Genomic DNA, 5880 nt, shown 5'->3' on the forward strand with positions numbered 1-5880 from the left:
CACTGTCCTTAAGCACCTTGTAGCCTCTTATAGATATTTTTTTCTGATTCACTTGATTTAAACACAAAGAAACCTTCACTGAGAGAAATTCTGTGACTCGTGTGACAGCCACCTTGAACCAAGACCAGTCAGACATCTTCAGTCACGTGCAAAATAAATGAAGACAAGTATTGCCAATGCAGTATTAACACTGGTCATTTTATAAATCAGAAAAATGGAAAATATCTGGAAACATAAATTGAGGTTCTTTCTATTCCAGCAGTATATTACATGGCTTTGATTATTAAACACGTGTGTTAACCTGATGATTGTCATTTTAACTGAAAAATCATTAAATGTACAGGATTTGTAGAGCATAGCTAAAGTCCCACCCCTGTAAAAAGCCTACCTTTTGCATTTCCTGACTTAAAAAAGCATATGAAAACTTGATACCTTCATAAAGTCTTCATTATGGTACTTTAATAATAACTGAGTGTTATGTAAAGTTAAAATCCACTGCCAAACATTAAAGTTGCCAAATTAACACTAACTTGCAGATAACCATTATCACAGTGGAGAGGTTTTCCTGGGTAATAACTTATTCACTGAAAATGCAGTTTTCACAAATCAAAGCAATCCTTAACTCATGTCAAATCCGGCAAATACATCTGAACTTTTTTTTTCTCTATTAATTCAGTAGATTAAGAGCATTCAAGAGCATGACCCTACAGGGCAAAGGTTTGCCTCTGAGCTGGGATATCTATTTTGCATTTTTTTTCACCAAATTCACTAAAAGTGAGATCTGACCGTTTTGTCTTTTAGTTCTTCAGGTAACAACTCACTGGGCTGCTAATGAAAGGAGAGAGGAAAGGAGCAATAATGAAAATTGCCACCTATCCCTATTTATCCAGATATATGACTCTCTCTACTTTCAGCTAAAAATGGCCAAGAATACTTTATATAAGACAGTTACTTTAATATGCCATTATTAAAATGTTTAAGCTTGGGTCTACCTGAACCAGTGTCTAAAACCTCAGCATGCCTGCTGAAACTAAAACTTGATTTATTTGCCTGGGTTTTTTAAAATCAGTACCTCTAATAATGCATTTTCATTTGTTAGTAAAAACTGTCTTGCAGAGCCCTGCCACATGCAGAGAAACAGAAAGGATGCAAAAAATCTCATTGCTGTGCATATGCAGAGATGGGAAGCAGAAACAATATTAACAATCAGTAACTAAGAGAATTAATCCAGACCCTAGCTTTTACCACAAAGCACAGGTTGCAGACACTGTATCCAGTATATTCATCACATACCAAAGCGGATTTTTATCAGTTCAAATACCTCGCTTCCATATGTCATACTGAAAAAAAGAAACACAGTCAGCATCTGAACTGCCTGGACCAGGTACATGGTGATTGATCAGACTCTGACCACACGCCTTTGCTGAGATCAGCCTCCCTGAGGCTGCATTTAGAATTAATCCCAGATGATCCAGATTAGAGAGAGTTGAAACCCAGATTAGTTACCACTCCCATTTAAAACACAAACCCGACAAAATTATATTAGTATTTTAGAGGTTTCTAAACCAGTCCAAGTCCATTTAACTGACCAAAGAAGGTTAAATAAATTGCAAAGAAGGGACCTGGCTGGGAACCTGGTTTTCCAGGGTTTGTGGACACCTTATTTTCTTTTCTTTAACAAGTTTCCTCTTTTAGACCTTTTAAAAGAAAGCTGTTTTAGGATGTAAAAAAAAATAAATAAAAGAAAAAGAAGGGAGGAAAAAATATTCTCAAGAATCAGCAAATACTCTCTAGGGGTTGTTTTAGGCAATTCTAATTTTACAGTTTCCTCTTCACATTGGATAAGGATCTTGGATAGTGTCAGAGATTTGGCATGTGCACAAGATCTTGGCCTTGGAACATTAAGTTGTCATAGCTACTTTGGATGGTTTCTAAACATGACCAAATCCTCCACAGAATCCTTCCCAAGTTTAAAGGATTTTTCTGAAGAAGCTGGTTCCGAGTGTTTCAAAGCAAGTCTCACTGTTTCACCTATATGTATCGGTACACCCAAATCAAAGAAAAGCAGTCCCTAAATCAATGACAAAGTGAATTTAAAAACAAATAACTAAAAAACTTTATAAAAATATAATATATAAATACAAGGAGTCCAGGTCTGCTTAAGAGTGGCAGTCCTCACACTTAAACAGCACATTTCCATTGTCTGCAGGTGAGTTCTCTTCAAAAAACAGCAAGACTCTGTGTGCAACAGAGTTTTTCAGGTAGAGTTTATCAGTTCTTTTGAAAATAAACTTTTTTTTCAATTATAAATTAGGAAAAGGATGAGAGAGACTACAGGCTAACTAGGAGAAGGCACATCTTCTGAAAATAGAGGAAAATGGTCCAGTTCTCTTATGCAGACTCTACAATAAGTTCTGGTTTGGTTGTAGTAATGTAAACCTGGAATAAATTCATCAGCACCAGAGAAGCTGAGCTGGAATTATACCAGAACAGCTGAGAGCAAAGCTAGGCCTTTAGCTGTACATTTTGTTCAGCTCTCCTATGACTTGAAAAGAATCAGCAGCTCATAATCTCCAGAAACATATGAAAAACTAAGTCATTTTCTTCTGAGCCTAGAGAGGCCCAGAATTAATTAATTAATTAGCTTCAAAACTATAGTCTTGATTTGCAGGTACAGTTAAACTTTAGAACATGGTATAATAAAACCTTTGACACAGCAGAAAGAACACCTTCCAAACTGTATTTTACTCTAGATCTTCATGTTAGTCTCTGTTCTTTTCTGTTGCCAATGCAAGAGGCCAGAGCAGAATAAATCCTGAACTTCAACTGTTAAAAGAAGTACAGGGATTGTTGGTTCCAAAGGTAACTACAGGTAACTACAGACCAGTCTTCTCTTGTAGCAGAGAAGATAAAAAGGGCAATCTTGTAAATGGAAGTAGGTTTGGAACAAGGTCTTCAGCAAGAACTATTGCCATAAAATACTGATATTGAAATTAAAAAAAGCAAAACAAAAAAGAAAAGAAACCAACAAAAAGAAAGTGAGCTTAGTAGGTTAGGTCTGCTTTGAATAGGAGGTTGGACCAGATGACCTCCAAAGTCCCTTTCCAACCTAAATCATTCCATGATTCTAAACAAACTGGACTTTTTCTTGTAAACATATTTGTTCAAGAGATTAAAAGAGATTTAAAAATTTATATTGATTGGATAAGTAGTTACCACTGTAGCAAAACTTACAAATAGTCACTTACAAACAGCAAAAATATTACTTCCTCAGGAATACAAGAAATAATGACCTTATGGTTTCATCATTCAAGTACAGTCTGTTCTGTTATATAATGCATAACTCTTAGTATTTCCCCTAAGCTTTCACACTGATGAAACACATCGTTCTAGTCATGCATATCACTTCTTCTCAGTTGCAGTCCTCATGTTCCAAGGAAACAGTGCTGCTGAATAAAAAAGTTTATGAATGTTATATGGTAAAGACCTGTTGGAAAATATTTCATGTATAACTTCTAGGAAATTTAGTCTTAATGTGGGATATACATCACTCATGAGCTGCGCACTTAATTTTTATTGGAAATAGAGATTTAAAAGATGAGTCTGTCTTTCTTCAGATGAGGGCAGCTTTTTGCCAACATTTGTAAACCTAGCCCACTACACAAGATGCTGTAAAGACACCAACTGTAAAGACAGCTCTCCTGAAGAGGTAACACCTTAGTGTCTGGCAAAAAACCACAGCTGAACACAATACACACACAAAAAAGAAAGATTTGTAGTGGTATTTGGCAAAAGTTCAGGTAAATTGTCACTTGGATTGTATTCCCCTATTAGAAGATCACTGATAAGACCTGAATGACTACATGACCTCTGTTCAGCTGTGCTTACCCAGCCAAACTAACTGCAGAGGAAAGCAAACAATTGATTCATGGAAATCAGTTTTTCTTCAATGTGTCCCTAGGTTAGAAAACAGGGTGCTGGGCAGGACACCACAGCAACTCAGGAGCACAGAGAATCAGCTTTGAACCCTGGAGTCCCTGTACATCTGGAGAAAGAAACCTCCCTGACCTTCCCAGAGAACAATTTTTTTTGAGGGCTTTTTCTGCTACAGTTCTCTCACTTAAACCTGTTTAAAGCCACCACCAAGGAGGGAAGAAGACTCAAAGATGAGAACTGAGAGTTCTCTGAGGTCCAACAGGAAGAAGACTTTGCACAGCTGGAGAAGAAAATGTTTCCTCTTTCCCTGTCCATCCTCCCTCTTCCTACACCTGCTTTACTACACAGTAATTCTGTACTCTTGGAATATTTTGATTTGAGCTTAACTGTAACCAAAGTCTACACTACACTGCAGCAAGGCGAAGCTAAAAGGCCTGATGAGGAAATGCTGCTGGGAAACATCTGTGCTTTGTTTTATGTAACCGAAGAGTTAAAATTATTTGCATAAATACCATAATGTATAAAAGCTGTGAACACCCAACTGTAATGTCAGACTTCCAAATTGTATAAATGTATTTGTCTCTCATATTAGTAAATGTTATTTGAACAGAAATAGCACATTGTAACAGCCTAACAAGAAGCAGTCTTTCTGATGACGTTTGAGACTTCTTTGCTCCACTGTATGGAAATATTTAAGACTTAAAAGGTTTATATTACAACATAGCATTCAAAATGGCTCTGTCCTGTTTCCAGAAAAGTCAAAGAGGTTTTTTACCATCAGCTTAATGGAAATGGCATAAGGGCCAATATACATTTTAACATGATTTTTTTCTTTCTTACTTTGTTCTAAGAGTCAAATGTTTCTCCAAAGGCCCCTCTACCCCACCAAAATAAAACAAATCAAGCAAGTTCTCCAGTACCAGTCACTGTCATGGCCAGACTCTAACCATTAAGACCTCTGTGCAGGTAATAGTAAGTGGCCTCTGAATATCAGCGTTCCACCACACATAGCACATTGGGCACAGAGGCACACAGTGTATTTCCAGGTTTCTTATTGGAAAGTTTCTACTGCCTTTCAGGATCCTTTCTCACAATATCCAACACACCGTCTCATTTGCTTTGAGACAAACATTCTCATCTTACACATACTCACTTCAAAGGTAAAACTCAACATGAACTAGTGATAAAATCTGATCCTTGAAAGGGATTTGAGTTTGAGTAAACTCAGCAGCTTTTGATCCATTTTCTTCTTTATGATTGACAGATGCCAAATCAAATAAGACAAATGAAGAAACAGTCACATAACTTTTTTAAATCTATGTTTTAATTTATATAATGTGGGGACAAACACCATTTCTAGTCAACTGAGTTTTTCCAACAGACTCCAGTATTAAAATGTTTTTCTTTCTTGTTTTGTTACCTTTTGTGCTTTTTGTTGCTAAGTAATTTTTAGATCATGCATTTTGCTGTTGAGCCTTAAGTGATACATGAATAGCAAAAGCATATTTGCTTCTTGATAAAGTTTACAGGAAACATGGAGATTATATGTCCTAATATTTAGTTTATTATTCCTTCTTCTGTTTTTCTTGGTTGGGCTTTTTTTTTTTCCTTTTCCCTTTCCTGTATTTCAGATATTTCTGCTATGGTGCCCTAAATATTAATGTAATAGCAGAAGATTTTCTCTAAAATATCCTCCACTGCATTTCTGAGCACTCTAGTTTCCAAAAACCCTGTTTAACATCCCTTAAAATATCAGTTGTATCAGGACACCAGTCCTCAAAAAGTGAGCAATTATAACCCAGGCCAATTGCACATTTGACCATCTTTTTAACTGCATCCACAGGATTTATCTCACCACAGACATTCGTCTTGAAGTGCTGGTTTTCAATTGGCACACCTAAAAGCTGAAGAAAAAAAAAAGGCAAGAAAAAGAATGAAAAATGA

This window comes from Melopsittacus undulatus, chromosome 5, assembly GCF_012275295.1.
Source record: "Melopsittacus undulatus isolate bMelUnd1 chromosome 5, bMelUnd1.mat.Z, whole genome shotgun sequence".
In the NCBI taxonomy this organism is placed as follows: domain Eukaryota; kingdom Metazoa; phylum Chordata; class Aves; order Psittaciformes; family Psittaculidae; genus Melopsittacus; species Melopsittacus undulatus.